This window comes from Capricornis sumatraensis, chromosome 1 (assembly GCF_032405125.1).
Source record: "Capricornis sumatraensis isolate serow.1 chromosome 1, serow.2, whole genome shotgun sequence".
Classification (NCBI taxonomy): domain Eukaryota; kingdom Metazoa; phylum Chordata; class Mammalia; order Artiodactyla; family Bovidae; genus Capricornis; species Capricornis sumatraensis.
The window spans coordinates 83,059,252-83,080,600 of record NC_091069.1 but is presented as its reverse complement, the minus strand read 5'-3'; the positions used below and the strand labels follow the sequence as shown (position 1 = coordinate 83,080,600).

At 35.8% G+C, this 21,349-nt stretch overlaps 1 non-coding gene across 1 annotated transcript; it reads left to right on the top strand.

The window, feature by feature from the left end:
- Positions 1 to 1,055: 1,055 nt before the first annotated feature.
- Positions 1,056 to 1,126, top strand: TRNAG-GCC (transfer RNA glycine (anticodon GCC)). Its single transcript has one exon. It is a non-coding gene; the product is annotated as a tRNA-Gly (tRNA).
- Positions 1,127 to 21,349: the final 20,223 nt, after the last annotated feature.

Here is a 21,349-nt window from a genome sequence, read left to right as displayed (position 1 = left end):
ATTCTCATACATTGCTGGTGGGAATGTAAAATAAGACACCCACTTTGGAAGACAATTTTGAAACTTCTTTTTATAAGTTTAAACATAACCTTACCATAAAATTTCCAAGGAAAATGAACTGTGTGTCCATGAATCTTATGTTCAATGAGTTGGTACATGAATATTCATTCAGCTTATTCATTATACTAAAACCTGGAATTAATCCAATTATTCATCAGCAGCTGAATAGATCAATTATGGTATATTCATGCAATGAAATGCAATTCAGTCATAAGTAGATACAAACTAGCAACACACACAACAATATGGACAAACTGCCAAAACATTTCGCTGAGTGAAAGAATCCAAACACAGAGGACAACACGTGGTGAGATGCAGTGAACATGACTCTCAAAGAGATGATTCTAATCTATCCTGATAGAGAGCAGATTAGGGTTTACTTGAGTTGTGATACAGGGTAAGAGATTGATTAGGAAAGACACAGTAGGATTGCCAGGTTAGCTAAATACATAAATGCATAAACAGATAAATACAAGATACCCAGTTAAATTTGAGTTTCAACTAAAAAATGACTTTTTAACATTTATCTCAAATACTGCATGCTCGTGATACATAGTGCTGACTGATAAAGGAAATAATATCATGTCCCCAAACATAACATACATAAAGAGAAATATATACATTTAAATGTTTATATTGGAACTTATATTAGCAAAAAGAAACAGCATGAATATTAGCAAGCAGAACCATGCATTAGAATAAGAAAAATATGTAATAAAGCAAAAAAATCTGTATAAAATATTATTTAAGGACATAGAAAGATATGATAAAAAACACCATCAACTCAATAAAATTTGAAATGTTTCATAAGATGAATCAGGGAAAAAAAGGGACATGATACAAATGATTGTTATCAAGATTGAAAAGGGGACAGCTCTACCAGTAAAGCAGATATTAAAACAAATAAAACCTGTAAAACATTTATGCCAGAAATTTTCAAACTTAGATGAGATGAGTAAATAAAAATTAAAAACCATCAGATTCACTCGAGGGCTTCCCTGGTGGCTCAGTTGGTAAAGCATCTGCCTGCCATGCAGGAGACTGGGTTCGATTCCTGGGTTGGGAAGACCCCCTGGAAAAGAGGATGGAAATCCACTCGAATATTCTTGCCTGGAGAATTCCAAGGACAGAAGATTCTGGTCGGCTGCAGTCCATGGGGTCACAAAGAGACAAACACGACTGAGTGACTAACACAAAATTCATCAGATTCACTTGAAGAGAATTAGAAGTTCTGAATTATTCTGTAATCTTAAATTCAATAGTTTAAAAAGTCCTACTGAAAACAACAGATTTTACCAATGAGTTCTACCAGAGAGTCAAGGAAGAATTCAATCCTGACTTATCCATGATTTTTCAGACTGAAGTGAGAAAACTCCTGAATCAGGTGATTCAGTTAGAATAGCATTGATTGCAAAACTTAAAATGTGTAACAGTATTAATGATATCTTACATAGGAACATTGTTCACATAATCTAAAATATTACCAAAATAATTCAAAAATATGTAAAAATACATTATAGCCAATTGACCTTATTTTGAGTATAAAAGGATCAGGAAAGGAATGAATATAACTTACCACATTAATAAAAATAAATGAATAAATGATTGACTATACTGTTATAATGATAGATGCAAACTAGGAATTGAAGGAAATTTCCAGACTATCTGGAGGAAACTATATAACAAACACTGTATTTTCTGGTGAAATAATACATTCCCTGTAAATCAATGTGCCCATTATTACCATTTGTATTCATATTTTTTCTGGATTTTCCTGTGGTTCTCATACTTTAATAAGTATATGAGTCATCTAAGTTTCTTGTGAAATGCATGTTATAATTCAGTTTATCTGAGGGGGGCTGATATAAATATATATGTGTTTTCCTTCTTTTTCATATTTTTTTTTCTCTTGTAGGTTATTACAAGATATTAAGTGTAGCTCCCTGTGCTCTGCCATATATCTTTGTTGTTTATTTTATATGTAGTAGTGTATATCTGTTAATCCCAAACTCATAATTTATCCCTTCCTAATTTCTTTTTGCATAACTCTAAGTTTGTATTCTATGTGAGTCTATTTCTGCTTTGTAAATAAGTTTCTTTGGATCTTTTTTTTTTTTTTTTAGATTTCAGATATAGGTAGTATCATACAATATTTGTCTTTGTCTAATTTACTTAACGTGATAATCTCTAGGTTCATCCATATTGCTGCAATATGGCATTATTTCATTCTTGTTAATGATGAGTAATATTCTAATTTGTGTATCACATTTTCTTTATCCATTTATCTGTTATGGACATTTAGATGGTGTCAGTGTCTTGACTATTGTAAACAGTGCTGCTATGAACATTGAAGTACAGCTATCTTTTCAAATTAAAGTTTTTATCTTTTCTGGATTTATATCCAGGTGTAGGAATGCTAAGTCATATGGTAGCTCTAGTTTTAACTTTTTAAAGAACTTTCATAGTGTTTTCCATAGAGCTGTACCATTTACATTCCTACCAACAGTGTAGTTCCTTTTCTTCCACACCCTCCTTGGCTATTAATTTTTTAGGTGTTTATTTTTTTTTTAAGGCTGATTCTAAAATTAATAGAGTAAGGAAAGAGGCTAAAAATAGATCAGACTAACCTGAAGAAAGAAAACAAGGTGAAGATATTTGTTCAAACAATATCAATTCATAAAACTAGTATAACCAAGGCAATATTGGTTCATGGATGGACTAATAGAAAAATGGGAAAAATAGGGAATATGGAGTCAGATACACACATTCTGAAAAACTGGCATGTTATGGGCATGGTTCAGTACATCAAAGATAATCAATAAACTGTTTGATAAATTGTGTTGGGGGAAAGTTTATACATATATATATAAGTATATTTTATATATAATGTCCATATGCTTGGTTCAAAGATACTTCTTGAGAGATCAAATGTTAGTTTCAAAGGCAGAATACAAAGCTATTAAAAGACAATATAAAACAAGATTTTATGAGTTCAGAATAGGTATACATTTTTAAGATGCTAAATAAAGAAAATATTTTAATAAAGACAAGATTTTAAAGTTTAAAAATCTTAAATTAGAAAAATTAGAATGTATGTCTTAATTAGAAGTTGTTTGTATCACAGATAATAGCAAAGAATTAGTATCTAGAATAAACAAAACTCAAAGTGACCTATGAGAAAAGAAAAACAACCCAACAGGAAAAATTCAGGTACAAAAACACTACAGAGGAAAAAATATATCCTAAATCAACATATGAATATCATTATTAATTGAAGCATAGAAATTATAAATATAAAAAGAAAAACTATGACCACCTGCTTGGTGAAAATTAAATTAACTGACACAAATGTTGATTAAGATACTGAAAGCTTTATGAATACTTATACAATATTAATGGGTGTGTATAATTATATTCTACTTGAGAAATCATGTAAGTAAGTTAAAATTGTGTTGTAAAGCTGAAGAAAAATAACCTTGATAGCCTCAAAATTTCACTCGTATTTCTTATGTCTTAGAGAAATTCATATATATGTGCACTGTGTCCGTATGGTTTTGAATAGCAGAATATTGAATCAACCCAAGTGTTTTTAACAGTAAAATATATAAATGAATTGTAGAATATTCATGTAATGTAACCCAATAAGACAGTCAAACAATGAATTCTAGCTTCACTTATCAATATGGATAAATGTCAGAAATATAATGTACAGGAAAATGTGCATTCCTAAAAGAACACACAGTTTTTACATTAAGTTAAAAGCAAACAAATGGATATTACATGCTAAGAGATTCATAAATGGAAAGGCAAATGTATTAACAGAAAGCTGTGGCACATAGTGACATCTTTAAAGGTGCCAATTATGCTAGTCTTTGTAAGCAGGATGTTGTCAGATTGCTTATAGCCCTTTACATACAATGGTTTTTCAAGGAAGTTTATCTTTCTATTCATTGAGCATTCACTACTGTACTTTAACTACAATATCTGGTATGCTCTTTAGTATTTCTAAGTTATTCCATATGTGTGATTCAGTTTTATTCTCACACCACCCTCATGAGACAGTAGGAACTCTTCATACCATTTTACATACAGTAAAGGTCATAGTGCGAGCAACATCCATGGACTGTTAATGAGCTGAAGGCAGTTTCTTCCATGAATTGTAGCTTAACTACTATCTTCTCAAACACTGAAATTTTCTCTGATCTGGAAGGGATTGTTTTTGGCACTGCCTTCCAAAAGCAATCATAATCCTCTATAGAGGAAGATAACGTAATTTTAGATCTCAAATTATCTTTCCAATCAAATGTATGGTTAACCAGCAGTGAAGAGTATGGGAGGGGAATTGGAGGAAGGTGGTAAAAAGGTATAAACTTTTTGTTGTTGTTCCGTCATGAAGTCCAACTCTTTGCAGCTTCATGGACTGAGACATGCCAGGGTCCATTATCTCCAGAGTTTGCTCAAATTGGGTATTTGGTGCTATCTAAGCATCTCATCCTCTGCTGTTCCCTTCTCCTTCTGTCTTCAGTCTTTCCCAGCATCAGTCTTTTTCCAATGAGTTGGTTTTAGACTTTTTCAGTGAGTCGGCAATAAACTTTTAGTTATAAATAAGTACTGGGACTATAATGGACAGCATGACAGCAGATAGCCAACTGTACAAAATTCTTACAGAGATGGGAATACCAGACCACCTGACCTTCCTCCTGAGAAACCTGTATGCAGACCAAGAAACAACAGTTAGGACTGGACATGGAAAAACAGACTGGTTCCAAATTGGGAAAGGAGTATGTCAAGGCTGTATATTGTCACCCTGCCTATTTAATTTATATGCAAAGTACATTATGTGGAATGCCAGGCTGTATAAAGCACAAGCTGGAATCAAGATTCCAGGACAAATATCAATAACCTCAGACATGGATGTGACACCACCCTAATGGCAGAAGGCGAAGAGGAACTGAAGAGCCTCTTGATGATGGTGGAAGAGGAGAGTGAAACAGTTGGCTTGAAACTCAGTATGCAAAAAGCAAAGATCATGGCATCCAGTTCCATCACTTCATGGCCAAAAAAAAAAAAAAGGGTGGGGGAAATGGAAAATAAAAGATTTATTTTCTTGGGCTCCAGAATTATTGAAGACAGTGACTGCAGACATGAACTTAAAAGATGCTTGCTCCCTGGAAGAAAATCTATGACAAACCTAGACAGGTTATCAAAAAGCAGGGACATCACTTTACCAACAAAGGTCTGTACAGTCAAAGCTATGATTTTTCCAGCAGTCATGATGGATGTGAGAGTTGGAACATAAAGAAGACTGGGCACAGAAGAACTGATGGTTTCAAATTGTGGTGCTGGAGAAGATTCTTGATAGTTCCTTGAACAGCAGGAAGATGAAACCAGTGAATCTTAAAGGATATCAGTCCTGAATATTCATTGGAAGTACTGATGCTGAAGCTGAAGTTCCAATACTTTGGCCACCTGATGCAAAGAGCCAACTCATTGGAAAAGATTCTGAGGCTGAGGAAGATTTAGGGCAGGTGGAGAAGTGTATGACAGAGAACAAGATGCTTGTTTGGCATCACTGACTCAATGGACATGAATGTGAGCAATCTCTAGGAGATAGCAAAGGATAGGGCAACCTAGTAAGCTGCAGTCCATGGGGTCTCAAAGGGTTGGACATAACTGAGCTACTGAACAACAAGAACATCACTGCTCTGTGATACATAGCAAAGTTGTTAAAAGGATGAATCCTAAGAGTTCCCATCACAAAGATTTTTTTTTCCCTTTTCTTTCTTTTTATTGTGTCTATATGAAAAGATGGAAGCTGTCTGAACTTGTGATAATATTTTCATAATATATATAAATAAAACCATGCTATGCCCCTTAAACTTATGTAGTGTTATTTCAATTATTTCTCAATAAAATTGGAAAACTTTTACAAAAACGTATTTGTAGTAAGAATAATATTCAGTTCAGTTCAGTCACTCAGTCATGTCTGACTCTTTGCAACGCCATGGACTGCAGCACCTCAGACCTCCCTGTCCATCACCAACACCTGGAGCCTACTCAAACTCATGTCCATTTCATTGGTGATGCCGTCCAACCATCTCATCCTCTGTTGTCCCCTTCTCCTCCTGCCTTCAATCTTTCCCAGCATCAGGGTCTTTTCCAATGAGTCAGTTCTTCGCATCAGGTGGCCAAAGTATTGGAGTTTCAGCTTCAGCATCAGTCCTTGCAATGAATATTCAGGACTGATTTCCTTTAGGATTGACTGGTTGGATCTCTTTTCAGTCCAAGGGACTGTCAAGAGTCTTCTCCAACACCACATTTCATAAGCATCAGTTTTTCAGTGCTCAGCTTTCTTTTTTTTTTAATATGGTCATTTTTTAAAATTTATTTTTAATTGGAAGATAATTGCCTTATAACGTTGTGTTGGTTTCTGCCATACATCAATATGAATCAGCCACAAGCAGACATATGTCGCCTCCCTGTTGAGCTTTCCGCCCACCTCCCACCACCTCCCACCCCTTGAGGTTGTCACAGAGCACCAGGTTTCAGTTTCCTGCATCTTACAGCAAATTCCCACAGGCTAGTTGTATTGCAGTAATGTATAAGTTTCAGTGTTACTCTATTTGTCCCATCCTTTCATTCCCCTAGTGTGTCCAAGAATCTGTTCACTATGTCTGCATCTTCATTGCTGCTCTGCAAATAGGTTCATCAGTAGCATCTTTCTAGATTCCATACACATACATGAATATGCAATATTTGCTTCCCTTTCTGACTTACTTCACTCTGTATAACAGGCTCTAGGTTCATCCACCTCATTATAACTGACCCAAATGTTTTCCTCTTTATGACTGAGTAATATTCCATTGTGCATATATATGCCACACCTTCATTATCCATTTACCTGTTGATGGACATCCAGGTTGCTTCCATGTACTAGCTGTTGTAAATGGTGCTGTTGTGAACATTGAAGAACATGTGTCTTTTTGAATTACAGTTTGCTTTCTTTATAGTTCAACTCTCACATCCATATATGACTATTGGAAAAACCATAGCTTTGACTAGACAGACCTTTGTTAGTAATGTCTCTGCTTTTTAATATGCTGTCCAGGTTTGTCATAGCTTTTCTTTCAAGGAGGAAGTGTCTTTTAATTTCATGGCTGCAGTCACTATCTGCAGTAATTTTGGAGATGAAAAAAATAAAGTTGTTCACTCTTTTCATTATTTTCCCATCTATTTGCCATGAAGTGATGGGACCAGATGCCATGATCTTAGTTTTCTGAATGTTGAACTTTAAGCCAACTTTTCCACTCTCCTCTTTCACTTTCATCAAGAGGCTCTTTAGCTCTTTTTCACTTTCTACCATAAGGGTGGTGTCATCTGCATATCTGAGGTTATTGATATTACTCCTGGTAACCTAGATCCCAGCTTGTGCTTCATTTGGCGCTGCATTTCACTTGCAAAATGTTAAATAAGCAGGATGACAATATACAGCCTTGATGTACTCTGTTCCCAATTTGGAACCAGTCTATTGTTCCATGTCCAGTTTTCACTGTTGTTCCTTGACCTGAATAGAGAATTCTCAGGAGGCAGGTCAGGTTGCCTGGTATTCACATCTTTTGAAGAATTTTCCAGTAGTTGTGATCCATACAGTCAAAGGCTTTGGCGTAGTCAATAAAGCAAAAGTAGATGTTTTTCTGGAACTCTCTTGCTTTGTTAAAGATTCAATGGATGTTGGCAATTTGATCTCTGGTTCTTCTGCCTTTTCTAAAACCAGCTTGAACATCTGGAAGTTCACGGTTCACATACTGTTGAAGCCTGGCTTGGAGAATTTTGAACATTGCCTTACTATCATGTGAGATGAGTGCAATTGTGCAGTATTTGAACATTCTTTGGCATTGCTTTTCTTTGAGATTGGAATGAAAACTGACCTTTTCATTTCCTGTGGCCACTGCTGAGTTTTCCAGATTTGCTGGCATATTGAGTGTAGCACTTTCACAGCACAATCTTTTACTATTGTTAACAACCAAAAAAAAAAAAAAAGAACAATATAACATGGACAGCAGCCACTATAAACTATAAGCTATAGAAAGAGAACCACAGAGTATCTGAAATTACCTAAAATAGACTATAAAATAGCAATATTTATTGTCTTAGAAGATAAAAGGGCTCTTTTGGTGGCTCAGATGAAAAGTATGCACCTGCAATGTGGGACCTGGGTTTGATCCCAGGATTGGGAAGATTCCCTGGTGAAGGGAATGGCAACCCACTCCAGTATTCTTTCCTGGAGAATCTCCATGGACAGAGGAGCCTGTCCACAGGATTGCAAAGAGTTTTACTCTACTAAGTGACTCAGCACAGTACACATAAGATAAACATACATGATTAAAAATTTAGCAGATAACTGAATAATGTAAAAAATAGCTCGATGAAAATTCTAGAACTGGCAAATACAATAATCAGATTTAACAGTTGTAATTGATGGGTTCAGAAATAAGAAAGCCCAGAGATAAATCCACACACCTACGGACACCTTATCTTCGACAAAGGAGGCAAGAATATACAATGGAGAAAAGACAATCTGTTTAACAAGTGGTGCTGGGAAAACTGGTCAACCACTTGTAAAAAAATGAAACTAGGACACTTTCTAACACCATACACAAAAATAAACTCAAAATGGATTAAAGATCTAAATGTAAGACCAGAAACTATAAAACTCCTAGAGGAGAACATAGGCAAAACACTCTCTGACATACATCACAGCAGGATCCTCTGTGACCCACCTCCCAGAATACTGGAAATAAAAGCAAAAATAAACAAATGGGATCTAATTAAAATTAAAAGCTTCTGCACAACAAAGGAAACTGTAAGCAAGGTGAAAAGACAGCCTTCGGGATGGGAGAAAATAATAGCAAATGAAGCAACTGACAAACAACTAATCTCAAAAATATACAATCAACTCCTGAAGCTCAACTCCAGAAAAATAAACGACCCAATCAAAAAATGGGCCAAAGAACTAAATAGACATTTCTCCAAAGAAGACATAGAGATGGCTAACAAACACATGAAAAGATGCTCAACATCACTCATTATCAGAGAAATGCAAATCAAAACCACAATGAGGTACTACTTCACACCAGTCAGAATGGCTGTGATCCAAAAGTCTACAAGCAATAAATGCTGGAGAGGGTGTGGAGAAAAGGGAACCCTCTTCCACTGTTGGTGGGAATGCAAACTAGTACAGCCACTATGGAGAACAGTGTGGAAATTCCTTAAAAAACTGGAAATAGAACTGCCATATGACCCAGCAATCCCACTGCTGGGCATACACACTGAGGAAACCAGAATTGAAAGAGACACATGTACCCCAATGTTCATCGCAGCACTGTTTATAATAGCCAGGACATGGAAGCAACCTAGATGTCCATGAGCAGATGAATGGATAAGAAAGCTTTGGTACATATACACAATGGAGTATTACTCAGCCATTAAAAAGAATATATTTGAATCAGTTCTGATGAGATGGATGAAACTGGAGTCTATTATACAGAGTGAAGTAAGCCAGGAAGAAAAACACCAATACAGTGTACTAACACATATACATGGAATTTAGAAAGATAGTAACGATAACCCTGTATGTGAAACAGCAAAAGAGACACAGGTGTATAGAAAAGTCTTTTGGACTCTGTGCAACAGGGAGAGGGTGGGATGATTTGGGAGAATGGCATTCAAACATGTATAATATCATATAAGAAATGAATCGCCAGTCCAGGTTCTATGCACGATACTGGATGCTTGGGGCTGGTGCACTGGGATAACCCAGAGGGATGTTATGGGGAGGGAGGTGGGAGGGGGGTTCAGGATTGGGAACACTTGTACACCTGTGGCGGATTCATATTCATGTATGGCAAAACCAATACAATATGGTAAAGAAATTAGCCTCCAATTAAAATAAATAAATTTAAATTAAAAAAAAGAAATAATAAGATTTTTAATGGATAAAGAGAGAATTAGTACTAAAAGATTGGTCAGAAGAAAAAAAAAATCAGAATTCAGCATAGAGAGGCAAAAGAATAAAAATCAAAAGGAAAGGTAAGAAACAAAGATGATGCCACATATAAAACTTAAACATAACACACAAACAAGGGAAAAAAATGTTATGTCTCTAAAGGCTGTGTTAGTGTGTGTATGTATACATTTATATTTTTACATATATGTATATGTGTGTATACATCCTTATATCTGAAGGTTTAAAATACTGTTGTAAAAGTCACCGGATTGCCTACTTTTTTTAAGGTTTTAACATTTTACCTTTCATTTACTGTTTTTAAATTTATTTATTTTAAATTGAAGGATAATTGCTTTACAATACTGTGTTGGTTTCTGCCATATATCAACATGAGTCAGCCATAGGTAAACATATATCCCTTCCCTCCCACCTCCCACCCATCCTACCCCTCTAGGTTGTCACAGAATCCAGGTTTGTGTTTTCTGAGTCTCACAGAAAATTCTCACTGGCTGTCTATTTTACATATGGTAGTGTATATTTTTCCATGCTATTATCCATTCTTCCCACTATCTTTTAATGTTATTGCTAAATAACCTTTCTTCTCAACATGTTAAATTTTATTTAATTATATAAAAGATATGTTTTCTACTGTTTGTTCTTCATCCTGATTTCCAGTTCATTTGAATCTTTAAATCACCAAGGAGCCAAAACATTGGTTTGTTTCTTTATAGATAAGAAATACGAAAAACTTTGCCAAAAATAGAATTGACATCTCCTTACAGACTGGTTCCAAATAGGAAAAGGAGTACGTCAAGGCTGTATATTGTCACCTTGCTTATTTAACTTATATACAGACTACAAATGCTTGGCTGGAAGAAGCACAAGCTAGAATCAAGATTGCCAGGAGAAACATCAATAACCTCAGATATGCAGATGACACCACCCTTATGGCAGAAAGTGAAGAGGAGCTAAAAAGCCTCTTGATGAAAGTGAAAGAGGAGAGTGAAAAAGTTGGCTTGAAGCTCAACATTCAAAAAACGAAGATAATGTTATCTGGTCCCATCAATTCATGGAAATAGATGGGGAAACAGTGTCAGACTTTATTTTGGGGGGCTCCAAAATCACTGCAGATGGTGATTGCAGACAGGAAATTAAAAGACGCTTACTCCCTGGAAGAAAAGTTATGACCAACCTAGATAGCATATTCAAAAGCAGAGACATTACTTTGTCAACAAAGGTCCGTCTAGTCAAGATAATGGTTTTAGCAGTGATCATGTATGGATGTGAGAGTTGGACTGTGAAGAAAGCTGAGCACTGAAGAATTGATGCTTTTGAACTGTGGTGTTGGAGAAGACTCTTGAGAGTCCCTTGGACTGCAAGGAGATCCAACCAGTCCATTCTAAAGGAGATCAGTCCTGGGTGTTCATTGGAAGGAATGATGCTAAAGCTGAAACTCTGATACTTTGGCCACCTCATGTGAAGAGTTGGCTTATTGGAAAAGACCCTGATGCTGGGAGGGACTGGGGGCAGGAGAAGAAGGGGATGACAGAGGATGAGATGAGTGGATGGCATCACCGACTCGATGGACATGAGTTTGAGTGAACTCCAGGAGACAGTGATGGACAGGGAGGCCTGGTGTGCTGCGATTCATGGGGTTGCAAAGAGTCAGACACAACTGAGCGACTGAACTGAACTGGACTATGCTTTAAATCTAGGTCCTTAATTCTAGTTCTCAACCTCATGCAAGATATTGAACAGTTGTTTCTGTCAGATCATCTTTTGGTGAAATATATTTCTTTACATCTCACTGTTATTTCTTGCTTAGGCAATTGAAACATTATGGTGAAACATAGTCCTCAAATTAGAATCACAGGTTGACAAACATTAGGTGATGGTGGTAGTGTAAAACTGGAGAGGTCCAGGGTTCCCAGCACAAAACAGGGAGAAAAATGACCTAGGTTGGTCGTTGTTGTCAGGTAACTGGAAACCTGTACACTCTGCTATACTCTGCCATGTCCTGTACCTTCTGGTCCTACCACTTCTTCCATGATCGTCTGTCCCCTTGTTCTCATTCAGAAGAGAGAGGTCAAAGTAAAAGAATTCAAAATGCTTGCCAGTAGCAATGATGAAAACCAATCTAAACTTTTCAGAGTGCTTTGAGGACTGCTCAATGTTTTTGTTCTGTGGATCCTACATTATCTACTGAGAGGTTATACTTTCCTTTTTCTTTTTGAATAGAAGATATTTAAGTAATTGCTCAGAGGACTAGATCTTCCTGTGATTCAAAGAGATATTTAGCTCTGTAATTTGCTGTACTCAAAACAAATTGGCCAATTCATATTCCCAAAGTAGGAAACAATTGAATACATAGCTCAGATTTTTTTTTCCTGCTTCCTGATTTACTGAGTGGAAAACTAAAGTCCTATAGGCTAGAAATGATTTGCTAGAAATACTGTGAAGAGTACTCATTAAACTATTGACTTCAACTTGTAGCTTTGGGGTAAATGATCACATAATCTATGAAAGAATTATTATTTATACCAATGTTAATATGTTGTGCATTTTGGAGTTAGAGTCCAAATAAATTATTTATTAAATATTTATAATTGAATCTGGAAATGATTATGAAAAGTATTATTTCTTGACAAAATGATTTTAACTCAATAATTTTAACATATTTTTCATCTTATGTTTTTTATTTGTTTACCTAAGCCAAGATAATATGAGATTCTATGAAAAAAATGAGGAGATAATCTGTTTATCTAGGCAAAAGGAAGGACAGGTAAAACTCTGTACATTGGGCTTCCCTGGCAGCTCAGTGGTATCTGCCAGCCAATGAGGAGCCATGGGTCTGATCCCTGCTCTGGAAGATCTCACGTGCCTTGGAGCAGTTAAACCCACGCCACACAGCCACTGAGCCTGTGCTCCAGAGCGCGGGAGCTGAAACTCCTGAGCCCACATGCCACAGCTACTGAAGCCCTCGTGCCCTAGAGCCTGTGCACTGGGATAAGAAGCCGGAGCACTGAAACTAGAGGACAGCCCCTGCTTGCTGCCACTAGGAGAAAAGTGCAGCAACAAAGACCCGCACAGCCAAAAAGGAAAGACAAAAGTTAAAAATAAGATCTCTATTTTAATAGTACAAAGGAAAGTTTCACAGTCTTCTGCATTATGTTTACGTGCAATCAAGTAACCCAGCCAAAAGTAGCGCTTAAGAATAGAAATCCCTTAGAAGAAACTTAAAAATGTGGAAAAGAAGGGGTTATGGTTGTTCCTGTTGGTAAAACCGATTTTCATTTCCAAGAACAAACAAACAAACAAAAAAAAGAACTTAATCAATGAGTGCAGGAATCTACCCTTCACTGATTAGAAAGGGAATGGATCAAAAACTCACCTTCTGAATACTCCTTATGAAATACGCACTGTAAGGTAAAATTTTCATCATGATGCTCACAATTAATAATCCTGTGAGGTGTTATACTACCCATTTTCCAGACAGAGATGATGAGTCTAAGTCATTTTCCCAAGTTAAATCAAGGGGTAAGTAATGGGAATTGATTTTGAATCATGTTCTGTTTACAAATGATGACCTTAATCTGCTATAACCCAATAAAAAAATAAAAGTTTAAAATTAAAAAATAAATAAAAAATTATGACCTTGATAATCACTCTTGGAAATTTCTCTCAAATATTAGTTCCCTGTAGCTTCCTTTGTCCTCTGGGAATCTTCAATTTGTCTCAATTTTAAAAATAAATATTTTTAGTCCAGTGATAATTTTTTTAGACAACATAGCTCTTGCTAATACGGATTTGGAAAACAGAGCCCCAAATATCAATTTGTGATTAAGTAAATATAATCACAAACAAAAATTACCAATCAATCTTATCTTAACTCCCCATCATTATCTGTTTTTCCAAGAACATATTGAAGTTGCAGAGTTTTAAATTGTTATTTTAATATATTTTGTAAAATTTCTAAAATGTTGAAAATAGAATTTTAATACCACAGATATACTGTGTATCTGCTTATATACAACATGTATATCAGTGCTTTATACCTGAAAAAATAAGATTTTGGAGGTTATGGCTACTTTATTCCCATACTGTTTGTGTCTTGTTTTCATTTTTACTTGAAAACTCTTTCCTGTGTTTGTTCTTTTTTTTTTTTTTAGATTTTTATTTTTACTTTATTTTACTTTACAATACTGTATTGGTTTTGCCATACATTGACATGAATCCAACACGGGTGTACATGTGTTCCCAAACATGAACCCCCCTCCCACCTCCCTCCCCATAACATCTCTCTGGGTCATCCCCATGCACCAGCCCCAAGCATGCTGTATCCTGCGTCGGACATAGACTGGCGATTTGATTCTTACATGATAGTATACATGTTACAATGCCATTCTCCCAAATCATCCCACCCTCTCCCTCTCCCTCTGAGTCCAAAAGTCTGCTATACACCTCTGTGTCTTTTTTGCTGTCTTGCATACAGGGTCGTCATTGCCATCTTTCTAAATTCCATATATATGTGTTAGAATACTGTATTGGTGTTTTTCTTTCTGGCTTACTTCACTCTGTATAATCGGCTCCAGTTTCATCCATCTCATCAGAACTGATTCAAATGTATTCTTTTTAACGGCTGAGTAATACTCCATTGTGTATATGTACCACAGCTTTCTTATCCATTCATCTGCGGGAGGACATCTAGGTTGCTTCCATGTCCTGGCTATTATAAACAGTGCTGTGATGAACATTGGGGTACATGTGTCTCTTTCAATTCTGGTTTCCTCGGTGTGTATGCCCAGCAGTGGGATTGCTGGGTCATAAGGTAGTTCTATTTCCAGTTTTTTAAGGAATTTCCACACTGTTCTCCATAGTGGCTGTACTAGTTTGCATTCCCACCAACAGTGTAGGAGGATTCCCTTTTCTCCACACCCTCTCCAGCATTTATTGCTTGCAGATTTTTGGATCGCAGCCATTCTGACTGGTGTGAAGTGGTACCTCATTGTGGTTTTGATTTGCATTTCTCTAATAGTGAGTGATTTTGAGCATCTTTTCATGTGTTTGTTAGCCATCCGTATGTCTTCTTTGGAGAAATGTCTATTTAGTTCTTTGGCCCATTTTTTGATTGGGTTATTTTTCTGGAAGTGAGCTGCATAAGTTGCTTGTATATTTTTGAGATTAGTTGTTTGTCAGTTGCTTCATTTGCTATTATTTTCTCCCATTCAGATGGCTGTCTTTTCACCTTGCTTATTCTTTAGCCTTTTCCAAGTATCAATTTCAGGCTCTTTTGGTCCTGGTTTACTCTTGTATATCTTATTCCATTAATTTCTTCTTTTATACTTTTTAAAGTGAATAAATACTTCGTGTTTTAAATGTTTTCTCCAATAAAAATACTTAAGTTCATTTATATTCTGCCATAATTTAAGCATTATTTTACTAGCGCTAATAGTTACTGAATACTTACTTCTTTTGGAGAACTGTGGTAAAATTTTGCATATTTTAGCTCATTTAATTCTCACACTAACTCATTAGGTCAATAGAGTTATTTTCTTCTTTTTCACAGAAACGAAAAGAAGTGAAATAACTAGGTCAAAGTCACACAGCTAATAAATTCTGGAGATAAGATTCAACTCAGGTAGTCTTAACTCAAGAATCTAGATTGTTAACCATTAATGTGCCTGTTTTCTATTTTCATTATGATTTTCAATCAAAGCATACATTTATTAGAAGCCTTACTATACTTCTCTATATATGGGTGTTTAGTTGTCATTTTATATATATTTATAACTTCAATAATCAGAGAACATATTTGAATAGGACCAGTTGTTTGAAATATGTGACCTAATATATGACCAGTATTCTTTAAAGTTTTATATTTACTGAAGAATTATACATTCATTTTCTTAGTTAATGAGGATAAGTTGCTATCATATTTATTGTTGTTCCGTCACTAAGTCATGCCTGACTCTTTGTGACCCCATGGACTGGAATACACCAGACTTTCCTGTCCTTCACTATCTCCAAGATTTTGTTCAAATTCATGTCAGTTGAGTCAGTGATGCCAAACAACCATCTCATCCTCTGTTGGCCCCTTCTCCTCCTACCTTCAATCTTTCCCAGCATGATGCTGGGTCTTTTCCAATGAGTTGGCACTTTGTATCAGGTGGCCAAAGTATTGACACTTCAGCTTCAGCATCAGCCTTCCAAAGAATATTCAGAGTTGATTTCCTTCAAGATTGACTGGTTTGATCTCCTTGCAGTCTGTGGGACTCTCAAGAGTGTTCTCCAGTAACGGAGTTCAAAACCATCAATTCTTTGGCATTCAGCCTTATTAATGGTCTGACTCACATCTGTACATGACCACTGGAAAAACCATAGCTTTGATTATACGGAACTTTGTTGGCAAAGTGATGTCTCTGCTTTTTAATACACTGTTTAGGTTTGTCATAGCTTTTCTTCCAAGGAGCAAGCATGTTTTAATTTCATGGCTGTGTTCACTGTCTGCAGTGATTTTGGAGCCCAAGAAAATAAAGCCTGTGGCAACTTCCATTTTTACCCCCATCAATTTGCCATCGAGAGAGAACTGGATGTGTCATGATCTTAGTTTTTTAAATGTTGAGTTTTAAGCCAGCTTTTTCACTCTCCTCTTTCACCTTCATGAAGAGCTTCCTTAGTTCCTTTTTGCTTTCTGCCATTAGGGTGGTATCATCTGCATATGTGACATAATTGACATTTCTTCTGGTGATCTTGATTCTAGCTTATAAATCATACAGACAATACATATATATTTACTCTTCCTATAAGTTAAATAAGCATGGTAATAATATACAGCCTTTCTAAATTTTGAACTAGCCCATTGTTCCATGTTTGGTTTTAACTGACGCTTGTTGACCTACATACAGGTTTCTCAGGAGGCAGGTAGTTCAGTTCAGTTCAGTCATTCAGTCATGTCCGACTCTTTGTGACCCCATGAACTGCAGCACGCCAGTCCTCTCTGTCCATCACCAACTCCCAGAGTCCACCGAAACCCATGTCCATCAAGTTGGTGATGCCATTCAACCATCTCATCCTCTGTCAGCCCGTTCTCCTCCTGCCCTCAATCTTTCCCAGCATCAGGGTCTTTTCCAATGAGTCAGCTCTTCGCATGAGGTGGCCAAAGTATCGGAGTTTCAGCCTCAACATCAGTCCTTCCAATGAACACCCAGGACTGATCTCCTTTAGGATGGGCTGGTTGGATCTCCTTGCAGTCCAAGGGACTCTCAAGAGATTTCTCCCACACCACAGTTCAAAAGCATCAATTCTTCAGTGCTCAGCATTTTTTATAGTCCAACTCTCACATATATACATGACCACTGGAAAAGCCAACTTTTTCACTCTTCTCTTTCACATTTATCAAGAGGCTCTTTAGTTCTTCTTCACTTTCTGCCATAAGGGTGGTGTCATCTGCATATTTGAGGTTATTGATATTTCTCCTGGCAATCTTGCTTCCAGCCTGTGCTTCCTCCAGCCCAGTGTTTCTCATGATGTACTCTGCATAGAAGTTAAATAAGCACGGTGACAATATACAGCCTTGACCTACTCCTTTTCTTATTTGGAACCAGTCTGTTGTTCCATGTCCATTTCTAACTGTTGCTTTCTTACCTGCATACAGATTTCTTAACAGGCAAGTCAGGTGGTCTGGTATGCCCATCTCTTTCAGAATTTTCCACATTTATTGTGATAAGGTGGTTTGATATTCTCATCTCTATAAAATTTTTCTGTAGTTTGTTGTGGTCCACACAAAAGATTTAGTGTAGTCAGTGAAGCAGAAGTAGATGCTTTTCTGGAATTCTCCTGCTTTTTCTATGATCCCTTGGATGTTGGCAATTTGATCACTGGTTCCTCTGCCTTTTATAAATCCAGCTTATACATCTGGAAGCTCTCAGTTCACATACTGTTGAAACCTAACTTGAAGGATTTTGAGCATTACTTTGCTAACATGTGAAATGTGCGCAAAGTCAAACATTTGCCACACAATTGCAACTCATTTCATATGCAAGGTAATGTTCAAAATCCTAATTTTCAATATTTTCATTAGTTATTTATTTGTATCTTGTAATATCTGTGACTCTTATTTCTTAAAGATTTATTAGGTTCTATCATGTTCATTTTTACGAATCAACTTGGCTAGGCCACAGTACCAAATTTTTGTCAAATACCATCTAAATGTTTCTATGAAGGAATTTTTGGTGTGATTACATTTAAATTAGTAAAGTTTTAATAAAGCAGATTACCCTCTGTATTTAATTACCCTCCCTCATTTAATTATTTGAAGCCTTTAAGAGGAAAAAACTGAGGTGTCCCAGGAAAGAAGGATTTCTGCCTCCAGATTGCCTTTGGACTTAGACTGTAACATCAATCTTATACAGCTTTCTAGCCTGCTAGTCTGTCCTGAAGATTTCACAGCCAAGTCCCACAATATCAAATCTCTAAACAAGCCCCACAAGCCAAATCTCTAAAATAAATCTCTGTCTCTCTGTCTCATAAAGTTTAGACTGAGCTTATATTTTGTGGGAAAGCTATGGGGCCTTGATTAAGAGAAGTTCCTCTGAAAAGGGTTTGAATTGGACCAGAGAAAGACAGGAACTACCATGAGAACATTTAAATTTTTTTTAAATTATTTTCTTGATTTGAAGTTTCCTGTACCATGAAGGTAGAATAAATTTGAACCTCAAATCCACATAAGACATGCCTGGTATTCCAATACTAGTGGGAGACATTCTTTTCTATCCAAGTTCAGGACTAACAGATAAGCTTATTTTGTAATCTTCTTTTTCCAATGGGCAGCATTTTTTTTTTTTCTATTTTACACTTTCCCTAAAGAGAGAACATTTTGATGGTTCTATTTTTATTTAAGAGTCTCAATTCCAAATCCCCACCTTGAGTAAGTTAAAACCCACTCCACGGTCAGTGATGCCTTTAAAACGTACTCTACCTAGTTCCTGGGATGGCCAATCCCCTCAGAACTACTTGACCTTCAAATTACCTCTCTATTTTTAGGTTGTTGTTCATTCAGTATCTCTGTGCTATTTATTTTATGGTTTTAAAATATCAGCTATACTGAGAATCATATATAATTTTTTTAGCTTTCCTACCTGATTCATATCAAGATATTTTTTAGAATATGTAGCCTTGAGATGACTTTTTTAAGCTATTTAAAATTCATGTCCTTGGTGAAACAAAAAACATAGTTTTATTTGTTATCTTTAGGGTTTTGAGTTCTAAAATTAAATTAAAAATTTGTAAATTCTTTTGTATATATGTAATTATCTTAAGCATAAAAATAAAATGAACATGGTTCTTTCTTTTATTTCTACATGACTTACACATTCTGTCCATTGCATTAATATAAGAATTCCCTCCTTCTTTTGTAATTATTGATAAACAATGGAGAATACATATAAAATTTAAACTTCTCTTGGTTAAGAGTTAAAATTTTTTGTGAACATTCTTGTGAATGATTTTCTTTCAGTATCATTTTATGAATCACTTTAGAACAAGTTTTAAATTTTAGTGATATTGAAATCCCTAAAGAGGAATAAAAATAAGACATAGCACAAGATTTTGAAATTATACTATTGTGATAATTTATCTGTTGTTACAATATTTGGGCTGAATTTTGCATTGTATTTTTGATCTTGCCTTTTTGAAATGTCAAACAGAAAAAAAAAATAAGGATGAAACTCACTGTCCACTTTGTTCCTACAAAGGAAATTTCCCTTGAGTTCAAGAATATGCTTCAGAATATCTTTGTAAATTTTAAAATGTAGTGTCAAAAATGAATATGCCCTAGACAGAGCAACCACTTTGGATAAACCTGAAGTACATTATAGGCTAAGTGAAATAAGCCAGACACAGAAAGAAAAATACTACATGATTACTTATATATGGAACCTTAAAAGGTCAAATTCATAGAAGCAGAGGATAGAGCAGTGATTACCAAGGAGGGTAGCTGGAGGAAGTGGGAGGATGTTGGCCAAAGGATGCAAAGCTGAAGTTACATAGGTTGAATAAGTTCCAGAAATCTAATTTACAGCAATGTGAGTATAATTAATAATGTTATACTGTATGCTGGAAATTTGCTATACAGTGGATCTCCTTGTTCTCACTACACATACACACACAAATTTGTAACTATGTGAGAGGACAGTTATGTTAATTTGCTTTATTGTGGCAGTAATTTCATCGTATCTATATAGATAGAGACATGTCAAAACATCATGTACATTTAAAATATATACAATTTTTATTTTAAAAACTGAACATGCCTTGTTTAGCTTTTTAGATTCTACATATAAATGATAACATATGGTATCTGCATTTCTCTGACTTATTTTACTAAGCATAAACCCTCCAGGCTCATCTGTGTTGTTGGGAGAAGTCAAAAAGTGGAAGCGTTAGTCTCTCAGTCATGTCCAACTCTTTGCGATCTCTTGGACTGTAGTCCGCCAGGCTCCTCTGTCCATGGAATTCTCCAGGCAAGAATACTGGAGTGGGTAGTCATTCTCTTCTCTAGGGGATCTTCCTGTCCCAGGAATCAAATCTGGGTCTCCCACATTGTGGGCAGATTCTTTACCATCTGAGCCACCAGGTAAGCCCCATGTAGTTGCAAATGGCCAAATTTCATTCTTGTATGGCTGAGTAGCATCTCACTGTGTGTGTATATGTTTCTGTCTATATATATACTTACACGTACATACACCACATCTTCTTTATCTGTTCATATGTTGATAAACACTTAGATTGCTTCTATTTCTTGGCTATTATAGATAATGCTGTTATGATTATTGGGATGTATATATCCTTTCAAATTAGTGTTTCTCTTTTCTTTGGATATACCCAGGAGTGAAATGACTGGATCACAAGGTAGTTCTAGTTTTAGTTTTTTGAGGAACCTTTATATTGTATTCCAGTGGCTGCACCAATATATGTTCACACCAACAATATACAAGGGTTCCTTTTTCTCCACGTCCTTGCCAACATTTGTTTTTTTATGACATTTAGATGATAGCCTCTGACAAGTGTGAGGTGAGATCTCATTGTTTGATGTGCATTTGTTTGATAATTTAAAAAGTGCTGAGCATATTTTCACATTTCTGTTGGTCATCTATATGTCTTCTTTGGAAAAATGTCTGTTCGGGTCTTCTGCCTGAACTGATTTTTAATCCAGTTTTATTTTATTTTTTTTTTTACATTGAGTTGTTTGAGCTGTTAATATATTTTTGGATATTAACTTGTTAT